A 12,551-nucleotide genomic window follows, 5' to 3' on the forward strand; every position below is an offset into this window, starting at 1 on the left:
CTTTAATACCAAACTCCAAAGGTACAAAGATGATCGATACACATGCTATTGAAGTTGTGATATACAATTCTTCAAAGTATAATATTCATCAATTATAGAATCTGAATCAATATTTAAAGCAAACTCTCTTTCAATGTAGATAATCATAGAATCTGTCAAAAAATCTTCTCCCATTCTATTACAAAGAATTATTTTAACATGTTTCATAGCCAAAAATGCACGCTCTGTAGTTGCCGTAGAAACATGCAAAGTTAAAACTAAATGGATCAAATTATCAATCAAATTATAATATTGAATTTTTTTTGTTTCAAATAACCCTTGGCACAATTATGAGATAGTCGACATTTTTCTAAAAATTTCATGACAAACTACATCAAGCTCATAATGTTGTAGTTGACACCTCAAATTATACATTTCTTGTTCAGTGAAGTTCTTAGGATAATACTTCTCAGCAAGCATACAAATCTTATCAATGTTGAACCACTTAAAATTATCTTTTGGATCTAAAGCAAAGCTAAGCATAAGAAGTTCTACTATCTCATCGCTAAATTTAGAGTTTAACTCTTCCAATTGAAAATCTATTACAGCATTAAATATATCATAATGAAAGTGATGCCCAACTGTGATGGTATCATTTTGCTGGCATGAACGAGTAGAATGCTTATAACGAGCACTCATCTTCGGTATATCAACATCCAATCTAGTGCAAAATGATTTGACATATAAAAAAAGAATATCAAAACCATCATTTCTCAATGTCAGAAGAAGTGATTTAGTTGTAAAAACCAAATCCATTGCATTTATGATATCAATAAATTTTTGTCGCAAGGCATGTAAATCTGTGATCCCTATAATTTTATGCATCAAATGCAAAATACAAATGAAATGAAAAGACTTCATCACCATTAAGGAACCACGAGCTTCTCCACGCATCGAAGTAGAGGAACCATCAGTGATACTGCTTTCAAGCACATTAATAGTCTCATTATACTTATTTATTAAGTCACAAATAGACTCAAAATGTGAGCTCCAACGATTAGTTCCAGTTTGATGCAAAGTACCAATATGATTATCTCCTCGCCAGTTTCACGTTCACCAGCAATAACAGAACGTGCAATTTCATTAACTTGAGCGAATTGTAACTCGACATTGCGTTTGGAAGAAGATGTAACAAGATTAACAATAGTCATCATATTCAAAAAGAAAAGCCATAAATAGATCTCATTTTCAGCGGCTGCAACTAATGCTAACTGGAGTCGGTGGACAAAACAATGTACATAATATGCATAGGCCAATCTTTAAGAAATAAAGTATGCAATCCATTAAAAGCACCACTTATTTTACTAGCATCGTCATACCCTTGACCTCACATATTATGTATTTTTAGATTATATCTAGTGAGGACATCACATATTTCTTTCTTAAGTGTTGTAGCTGTGGTGTCATGAACATGTACAATTTGGAAAAAATGCTCCGACAAAAAAACGTGAACATCAACAAATCTCAAAATTATAGCCATTTGTTCTTTGTTAGATACATTTTTTGCTTCATCCACCAAAATACAAGACTTAGAATTTCCAATTTCATCTCGAATTTTATTTCTAAGTCTGTTACCAATAATATGCAAAATTTCTTTTTACACTTCTGATGAGGTATAGTTTGCATTTCTCGGAGCTTTCTCTAAGATAACATCGCCTATACTAGCATTCCATTTCCCCAAAAGTTTTAGCATCTCAATAAAATTACCACGATTCTAGGAATTTGAAGATTCATCATGACCTCTCAATCCACATGCTTGCAAACTAAGCCATTAGATACTTTCAATTGTTGCTGCAAGCCTTAATCGATTCTTTTGTATCTATTCAGAAAATTCTCGATTCATAACTTTATCTATATGTTGAGTTACATTCATCACATCAACAACATATTTTATAGATTTATTATGCACCGAATTAGAACTTCCCATGTGAGACAAAAAGGCGCACTTGACTCCATTAGTAACGCGTCTCCAACTTTTAAACCCTACAACTATAAATATAGATTGTTGTACTTCACTTAATTCAAAAAGATAACATAGAAAACAAAATGTTGCATCCTTTGAAGAAGAATCATGGAAATTTTTTAAAACATGTATATTGAAACTAACGATGTTGGTTTCCTGATTCAGACCATGAGTACTCTTGCAATTTAGGTTAATATGGACCCATTTTAATATAAGCTTACCTAATTTTATCACGATAATTAACAAGATGTCGCCACATTGGAATACGCCCAGGATCTCGTTCGAGTGAAGTTTCATCAAACTCAACTCTTTGAGATTTAGAAGGAGGTTCGAACTCTTCATTAAAAATGGATGTATTAGTCTCGATCCTCTCAAATGATGAAGGATTACCAATTCTTGGCTTAAAGAATATAAAATATTGTTTCCCCTTTTTCTCTCTTGATTTGACATTAAAATATCCTAACACAAACAAATTTTGACATGATCAACTTAAAATCTCATAAATCTTAAAGAACGATATCTAATACAATTTCTAGTATAAAGCTAATTTGACATTAAAATATCCTAACACAAACAAATTTTAACATGATCAACTTAGAATCTCATAAATCTTAAGAACAATTTCTAATACAATTTCTAGTATAAATCTCACATTCGCCTACATAGATTCAGCAATAATAATAGTAGCTAAAAATCCAACATTATTTGTTGAATTAAAAAAATACTATAGATATTTATGATTGTGTTATTCAATATTCAACATAAGAACAATTTAAATCAGTAAAATTTTAAAGTAGAAAACAATTAAGAAATCAACTAGTTTAAAATCTACATAAGAACAATATTAGTAAAAAAATAATTAGAAATCTAAGATAGAAAATACCCCTCTTAGTATAAAAAAATCCAAATTTGGAAGGATGAGGGTGTTGCAATTTGGTGCCACAAAGGAATAATCTGATTAAGAAGCAATTGGTGACTTCTCCCTTATCAAGCTTGAACTCTCGGTATAGCTTCACAAATCACAAAGAGTTGCTCGTTCTTCTCAACTGCAAGTTATCTGTTTAACAAATTTAAAGACATACCTGGCTGATTAGGTTTTTTGTAATAGAATTCTGTTACACTTTTTTATAACAGAATTCTATTATGATTTTTTATAATAAAATTTTGTTAATGTTTTTTATAATAGAATTTTATTATGATTTTTTGGGTCCATTTTCATATATTGGAGTTTGAGCACTATTTATAGAGACCATTGTAAACCTATTGTAAAATCATGAGAATAATGTGGATTTTCTTGTATAGAGAAAATTCTAATAAAGTTTCCGCCTTTTTTGGAGTATGCACGCCATTGAACCACCGTAACTCTTCTCTTCTTCTTTTTCTTTTTCTACTTCTACTTCATCCTCTTGTTTGCTCTTTCTTGTGTGTCTTTGTCTCATTTCTCTGCGCAATCTCTTTCTCTCTTTCTCTTATTCCCCATTAGAGGTTGAAAGATGTTGCCCCCCTCTTTGCACAATAATTGGTATTAGAGCGATATTTTGATGGATTTCTTCAACATGTTGGGTACGTCTTCTATGAAGTTTGATATGGTAAAGTTTGACAGAACCGTAAACTTGATATTATGACAAAAGAGGGTTAAGGACTTGTTGATGCAATAAGATATAGTGAAGGGGCTAGGAGAAAGGAAACCAAAAAGCATAGAGAGATCGAATTGGGAAGAACTTCATGCGAAGGTAGTGACAACAATCAAACTTTGACTTACGGATGATGTGATGTACTATGTTATAAATGAGGAGTCACTGATAGCAATTTGGCAAAAGCTGGAAAGTCGATACATGTCAAAGTCATTAACAAACAAATGATATCTCAAGCAAACGTTATACGGATTGAAGATGATAAAGGGATTCGATCTGAGCCAACACATCAACTTATTCAATCAGATCGTGAACAGTTTGAAGTGAGTTGATGTGAAGATCAAGGATGAAGATAAGATACTGATGTTGTTGCATTCTCTACCTTAATCTCCTACGTACAAGAATTTGATTACTACTTTGATGTGGGGTAAGGAAACTCTTAAATTAGAGGAGATCACATGTGTGTTGCTAGGTTTTCATCAAAAGAAGAAAACAAACAATGAAGTTTCTCAAGGAGAAGGACTTGTGGTAAATAGGAACCAAGACCGTGGTAGGAGAAAATCTCAACATGGATCAGGCAATGACAACAAGGCTAATCTTAAGTTAAGAAGAAAAAAGGTAATCACTTACTACAAGTGTGGAGGAAAAGGTCATATGAAGAGAGTTTGTCTAGAGATAAAGAAATATGTTGTAGAAAAGAAAGATAGATAACGTAATCTATAAACATTGTTGAAGAGAAAAATTCAGAGAACGAGGACAGATATATACTATCAGTTATGTCTGATTCGGAGTAGCTAACAGATGCATAGATCTTAGACTCTGTGTTCTTATAACATGACTCCAAATAGGGAGTGGTTTGACACCTACATGGCAGTGAATTATGATTCAGTGTTGATGGGAAACAATGTATCATGCAAAAATATCATCATAGGGAACATCAGAATCAAGATGTTTGATGGTATGATCAGAATCCTATATGATGTCAAACATATACTAGAGATAAGGAAGAACTTGATCTCACTAGGTACATTGGATGGTATTGGTTGTAGTTATTGTAAGTACTCCATGATAGTTTTAATGTGATCAAACCAAGTCAAGTTATATCCTGTTATATTTTGATACCCTGTGTTTGAGTGTACAGGAACTTAGGAGCATAAGAAGTTGAGCAAAAGACGCAGCTAGCGAGAATGACGACATGAGAGAGAGTCGACATGCTCGGTGCATCCGAGGGACGAGGTGCTGCGAAAGAGTATGTTGGTGGACGAGAAGGAGATGTTGGTGCAACCTTAGGTCAAGGTTGACCTGGTTGACCAGACACGAGTTGACTTGACTCGAGTTGTATTTTGATGTTTGACGAGTTATGTTTGACAATGTTTGACGTGAACAGAAAAGTTGTATCTTGATGTTTTACAAGGATACAAGCTTGGGAGATTGTGGGTGCAACCCGTGGTCAAGGTTGACCTGGTTGACCCGAGGTGAGTTGACCTGACTCGAAAAAGTCCAAGCAGGGAGCTTAGCACGGGAAAAGTCCAAGCAGGGAGCTTGGCATGGGAAAAGTCCAAGCAGGGAGTTTGGCATGGTGAAAAGTCCAAGCAGGGAGTTTGGCATGGTGAAAAGTCCAAGCAGGGAGCTTGGCACGGGAAAAGTCCAAGTATGGAGACTTGGCACGGAGAAGTCCAAGTATGGAAGCTTGGCACATGGGAAGTCGGAGAGGGCTCGGTAGCTCGTTCTCCGGACTGTGGTCAGAGAGGGCTCGGGAGCTCGTTCTCTGGACCGGATGGAAGTCGGAGAGGGCTCGGTAGCTCGTTCCCCGAACTGTGGTCAGAGGGGCTCGTTCTCTGGACCGGATGTGGAAAGTCCTGGTGAGTGAAGTCGACGGATAAGTCCGGTGAGTGAAGCCAGGCGGTGGGAAAGTCCTGGTGAGTGAAGCGGGGCTGGAAAGTGAAGCCAGGCAGTTGTGAAAATCCTAGTGAGTGAAGTCAGGTGAAAATCCTGGTGAGTAAAGCTAGGTGAAAGTCCTGGTGAGTGAAGCCAGGCAGTGGGAAAGTCCTGGTGAGTGAAGCCAGGCAGTTGGAAAGTCCTGGTGAGTGAAGCGGGGCAGATTGGAAATCCTGGTGAGTGAAGCCAGGTGAAAATCCTAGTGAGTGAAGCTAGGTGAAAGTCCTGGTGAGTGAAGCCGGGCAAGGGAAAATCCAGATGGATCAAGGGTGATCGGACATATGATGTTGAGAAGGTCAAGTAGGTCAAGGGAGTGACCGGATACTTGACACAAAGAGAAAAGTCCAAGTGGGTCAACGGGATTGACCGGACACTTGGTGGGGAGTCTTAGCAGGTCAAGGGAGTGACCGGATGCTAAGCATGATGTACCAAGAGGTCAAGGTTGATCGGATATTGGTTTGGACTTGTTTTGGGAAAAAACCAAGACCTGGATCGGTCTGGTGACCGATCCACTGATACTGTGGTTTCCTGATCGGTCTGGAGACCGATCAGAAAGCGATCAGTGTGCCTCTGTGAGCTTACTGATCGGTCTGGGACCGATCAGCAGGAAGCCTGATCGGTCCCCGGGACCGATCAAGGTACGCACAGAGAGTTGGGTAACTCTCTGTGAAAGCATTCTGATCGGTCTGGGGACCGATCAGCATAGAGCCTGATCGGTCTCCATGACCGATCAGAAGAACCCTGGACCGATCAGGGTGGAGCCTGATCGGTCCAGGACTAGCTGTTGTGACTCAACGGCTAGGTTATTTCGGGCTTCTGTGTTCTGGCCTTTTTGCTTGCAGGTTCGCGGGTTGGCTCAGGATATCAGAGTTTATAAAAGGAGATCGAGGGCAGCTACAGTTATCTTCTTCTTCCTCTCCGAAGCTCCTGCTTCTTCTTGTTCCTGCCTCTTCTTCTTGCTGCTGCGAGCTTTGCTGAGCTCTTCGTTCCTGAAGCTTTTTGTGAGCTTCCACTCGGCTGGGACCAACTGATCAGTTGCTGTTGCTGTTGTGGTTGGATCCGAGAAGCTGCTGCTTCATCCAGTCGAAGAGAAGGCAAGTAAGCGAAGGTGTTTCATACATTTGTATTGTATTTTGCTTCTTGCTGCTTTCTACTCCTGTATTGCTTTTGCAAAACATTGTGGCGAGGTTTCTCCACCCAGAAGGAGTGATTATTAGCCGGGTTTCCGGGGTCTCATCCACCGACGGATTGATAGGCTTCGTCCACCTTACGGACACGCCGAGGAGTAGGAGTATATCTCCGAACCTCGTTACATCGACGCGTGTTGAGGTTTGATTTCTCCGCTTTCGTTTCTATTATTTTTATTTCCGCTGCGCTAACCCTAATCGTAGGAAGAAACGAGCAATTTGGGGTCGGCTATTCACACCCCCCCTCTCTAGCCGAGTACGACGATCCTAACAAGTGGTATCAGAGCAAGGTTGCTCTTCGACGGATTAACACCCAAGGGAGCACAAGCTAGAGAATGGATCTATTTGGAGAAGACATCACGATTCCACCCTTCTACGATCGCGATGACTTCGCGTTTTGGAAGGTAAGAATGAAATATTTTCTTATGACTAATCTTGAGAATTGGAGTTGTGTCCAAGTAGGTTTCGCTCCTCTAATGGATGAAGAAGGAAAACCTATCGAGAAGAAAAAGTGGACGAAGGATCAAATCCACCGATCCGGAATCAATGACGAGGTAACGAAAATTCTGGAATTTTCATTACCTAATGATGTCTTGTGTGAGATAGGTGGTTACAACGATGCCAAGGAGTTGTGAAACAACTTGGCGAAGTTCCATGAGGAGAGCTCCAATTCAAGCCATGAGGAGGAGTCAAGTGAGCCAAGTAGCTCACATCATGGAAGTGTCGAATTAGAAGTTGAGGGCCACTCAACATCTAAGGATGAAGTGGAGGAGAGCTCCTTTTCAAGTTCGGAGCAAGAAGAAGAAGAAGCTTCTACCTCCGGAGGGGATGAAGAAGAGAGTTTTCATCCATCCTCAAACCTAGGTAACTCAAGCATTTTAATTTCTAGCAAATTACACATAATGTGCTTTGAGTGTAGGGAATTTGGGCACTACAAGAGTAAGTGTCCAAAGAGGATTAGAAAGTCCCCACCGGCGCCAAAGGTCAAGAAAGTCGGAGTCCCGATACGTAAAGGCAAGGAGCACGTGGTGTGTTTTCAATGCAATCAAAGGGGACACTATAGGAGTCAATGTCCAAGGGGGAGGCAGCCTCGCAAGGAAAAGAGACAAAGCACGTGTATAGGGGGAGCTAAGGCAAACCCTAAGGTAACATTTAAAGCTCATTCTTGCAATTATAGTAAGAAACATGCTAGTAGCTTTATTTTACTTGTCGATAATAACAAGCATGATAACCCTAGAAACCAATACATGTGCTTAGGTGCCAAGCATGTTAGTCTAGGTAAGGACAACACTAGAAATACCAACCCTAGGATTAATTCATCTAAGGTTAAGGAAAATCTAGTTAGAAACCCCAAAACAACTAGACACATGCCTAGGAATACCTCAAAGAAAAATGAAAAATTAAAAATTGAGGTATTAGAGAAGGAGAATCAAGTCTTGAGGTCAAGACTTGATACTTTGGAAAAGGCTCTTAAGAACTTGGAGAAGTCATCTCTAGGGTTTAAGGGTCAAAAACCAATGTCCAAGGACAAGAAAGGTTTGGGTCACAACCCTAAGTCCCAAGTGGTCAAGCCCACTTATCATAATATTCCATTCGATTATGGAACAAAATCTAGGGCTAGGAAGACCATCACCAAGGTCACAAGGGGAGTCACCCCTAGAGTGGATCTTGATGAGTCCCAAATGACCAAGGCTTCAAAGCCTAGGAGGGTCATTAGAAGGGTTGCTAGGGAAGTCATCCCTAGTGAATACTTAGTGAACCCAATGAGCTCCAATAGGTATTGGGTTCCTAGGAGCGTGATTTCATCACGCTAGATTAGTTAGGGTGTGCCAACCTTACTTGAATAGGTAGTTAACCTAATCATGGCAAAAGGTGGCACTTTAGGATTTTTCAAGGTATAATCAAGCCTTGAAAATGAAATTAAGAATTATTCCTAAGGTGATTAGAATGTGCCAATCAAATTTGAGGAGTTTTCTAGAGTCAATCTAATTGGCACATAGTGATCTAAAAATCTTTGGTATAAGATGCTAGGTCTATTACACTTAGGAATATAAAACCTATGGCAAAATGATCAAAATTATCAAAAATGACAACTAAGGCTAGAATTAGGTATTTTCTATACCTTTATATATTATTTGCCATGTATTGTTTGCCATATGCCATGTCATGACATCATATTTATTTTATGATCATTTAAAATGTCATGATAATGCTTAGGTTAGTTAAATGTCATGCTTTATTTAAGTTTCATACTTTATGCCATGACATCATGACATTGGCACATGTTTCCATTTATGATACAATTATATACCATGTCATCATCTTTTGCATTTATAATCAATTAATTTGATTTAAGGACAAAAACACAATTTGATATGGAGATCAAATTGTTATTTAGAAAAATGCATGAGAACTTAGATTAAGCTAACCTAAACCCATATCTCACATCAAAATTGACTTGGATGTGTTTGATACACCTTAGATGTGTGTGAGATATTAGGATTGTGAGTTAGGATCAAGGTGCATAGTTCTTGTACCTAGATGAGCCTAATTCTAATTGGGGATCATAGGGAAAGCTTGTGTACAAGTCATGTACATTTAGCCCTAAGATTGTGGTCCCAAATTAAAGGGTTTAAAATCATTTTAAAATTGATTTAAAAAACCTTGATGAAGCTTTTCTAGTGATAGCTCTCATCATTGAGCAAAGTGATACAAAGATGAGTTAACTTTGAGCTATTTCAAAGACTTTTGAACTTTGTATCAAGATTGAAAAATGGAAGATATTTTCATAGAAAACTATTTTTCCTTGATAGTATATGTTATGAGGAATGTATCCTCAAAGTTTATAATTTCTGGAATTTTCTGGAATTTTGTAGGGGTTTCTGAATTTCGGAAGGAATGAGAAGAGGGAGCGGAAGGTTACTCGAGAAGGCCGAAAAATGGAGTCGGGTGAGCCTTATTCTGGATGACTGAAATCACCCAAGCGAGCACAACTGGAGAAAGAGCCCAAATCAGAAAGTCAATAGGAGGTTAACTCGTTGTCTGGGCACTCTGATCACTTGGGCGCCCCCGGGGTGCCTCACCGAGCGGGGGTTGGATCAAACCCATCCGAGCGCTCGGAACCCTTTCGGGCGCCCGGACCAGAAATATTATCAAAATGTGATGTGACATAATCCATTATGAAGTGGATAAAATTCTATTCACGTTCAGGCACCTGGAACCCTTCTAGGCGCCTTGATCAGGGCTATAAATACAACCCTGATCATAGAAGCTAAACAACATTGAAAAATACAGAGAAGAACACTTATAAATGTTCTACCTTGAGTTTAGCTTTGTAATTGTGAGCTTTGACTACTGTAAGAGGCTTCTCCGCCTGAATGAGATTTTAGTGGCTTTCAACGTCTTGGATTAGTAATCTTCTGATTGCAAACCAAGTAAAATTTATGTACCTCTTTTTCTTTAATTAGTTTCTTAATTCTTTCTATGCAAGTGTTTGTTTTAATAAAGTTGTAAAAGTACGAAAAAGGTATTTATGTTTTTAGATTTTAGGCAATTCACCCCCTCTTTCCGGCCTCCAAAGGACCAACAATTAATATCAGAGCAAGATTACTTCAGAAGGACTAACCGCCAACCGAAGCACAAGAAATGTCAGAGCTAGCATTTACCCACCAGTATTCGAGGGGGAGTTCGCTTTTTGGAAACGTTGAATGGAGGTATATTTTAAAACTGATTTCAATATTTTACTAACGATTAAGTATGGTTATGATATGCCCAAAAGAGAAGAAGGAAAAGAACTTGAGGAGCATCGATGGACGAAAAAGCAGTGCAACCATTTTATGGCAAATGACAAGGTTGAGGTCCACCTTCTAAGAGTTCTTCATACTCAGAATCTCGACAGAATTGACAAATACAAGAGTGCAAAAGTGTTGGTAGTTTTTGACAGCATGAAAATCAAAACTAAACAAAAATAAAATAATGTGGTAATTATAATCACTCACAGTGATCTCCCGAAGTCGTAACTGAAGACGCCGGCGGTCGAAGTGGGCAGCCGCTATCAGAAGCACAATCATGGGGCAATCGAAAAGTGCTCCAAAGTTCATGAGCCAAATCCCAACCACTAGGTGTTCTCCTCTACTCGTTGATCACCTCGCAAAGCTCTCTGATCACCTCCGTTGCGCTCCTCTACTCTGATTGCCTTGGACGCCATCATATATAGCAAGAAAGACATCAGTTACCAACCGATTCCTTGATGGCTGCTTTCAATGGAGGAAGATGAAGGTGAATGGGCACCCCTTCATCTTCCTAACGTTGCAACTGATGCAACGTCTAACATCTCCTGCTCGTCCAAGTCAATCCATATGGTCACATAGACCATGTCAGTCACATAGACTACAAGGTGATCATGTCACGAAGACCAGAGCGAAATTAGTCACAAAGACTAAATAAGTCACGTAGACTTTATAAAGATCAAGTCACGAAGACCAGAGAAAAATTTAGTCACAAAGACCAAATAAGTCATGAAGACTTTATGAGGATCAAGTCACGAAGACCAGAACAAAATTTAGTTACAAAGACCAAATAAGAACATCTATTTCATACATTAGGGAAAATGATTCGTGCGACAGCAAGCGCAGTGAGCATTCAATTTGTGAGATCTCGGAAAAATAAAATAAATAGGGTTATTTTGTAAATAGCCTTATAAATTTTTTTCGGAATTTTTAGGAATTTTCTGGGAATTTTTCGAAGCTCGTACGACGGGTTTTGAGGGGATCAAGTTCGGGCGCGGATAAAGCCTGTTTGGGATACCCGTTTAAGTGAGGAAAAGTTTTAATATAAATACTTCCCTTTTCTTATTTCTTTTCCCTTAAAACGCCGATCCTGAACCCGAGCTTCCTCCTCACTTCCCCGATCTCCCCTCTTCCTCTCTCTGTTCTCTCGCGGACGAGCGACGCCGACGGAAGCCAGGCTCCAGCTCCGGCGATCTTTCTCCACCGGCATCGACACCCATTGAGCTCAGGTCCGACCGATGTCTTCCTCTCTGGGCCGCTTCACAACATCGCATCTTCTCACGCCTACCTGCCGACGCCACTGGATCGAGCGAGATCCACCCGATCGCCGGTGAGGGTTTTCTTCCGGAGGTTCGAGAGAGGGGCTGGCTTCACCCGAGCCCTTTCTCCTTGTGCAACTGTGCCCTAGATCTCTTCGGTTGGCTCCGATCAGTCGTCGCAGCAACAGAGCCGTGCCCTAGCAACGATCCTTAAGGTAAGGTGTTACCAGATTTCGATCGATTGGGTTATGTTCTTCATTGATTCTTCTTGTTGGATTAGAGGAAGCATCAGATAGCTGTTTTAGGGCTTAGACCTTCTTCTCTATAGACTGATCCTCCTCTATTCTTGATCCTCCTCTTCTTTGAGGTTGATTTAGGTCACGGATTGGGCGATTTCTTTTGGAGACAACCGATTGAGGTAAGGTTAGGTTATTAATTCGGTTGGTGTTTGGATCTGTGATCTTCTTGCTTGATTCATTCCTTGATCCGACTGATCCATCAGTGAGGTTATGTGCTCTTGCGGTGGATCTGGAATTGGGTTCTGTGGCATCTTGGTTTCCAGCAGTGTTCTGTGAGGTTGCTTGTTGTTGGTCCGGCAACACACACAACCGGTAGCTCCTCTGGTTCCAGCATCAATAGTAGTTGGAAATTGAGGTATGAGTAGGGATTTTGAGTACATGATGTATTGAAATTGGATATTAGTCTAATGATCAGGTGTTAGATGATTTGGTAGGATCTTGATA

This window comes from Zingiber officinale, chromosome 6A (assembly GCF_018446385.1).
Source record: "Zingiber officinale cultivar Zhangliang chromosome 6A, Zo_v1.1, whole genome shotgun sequence".
Classification (NCBI taxonomy): domain Eukaryota; kingdom Viridiplantae; phylum Streptophyta; class Magnoliopsida; order Zingiberales; family Zingiberaceae; genus Zingiber; species Zingiber officinale.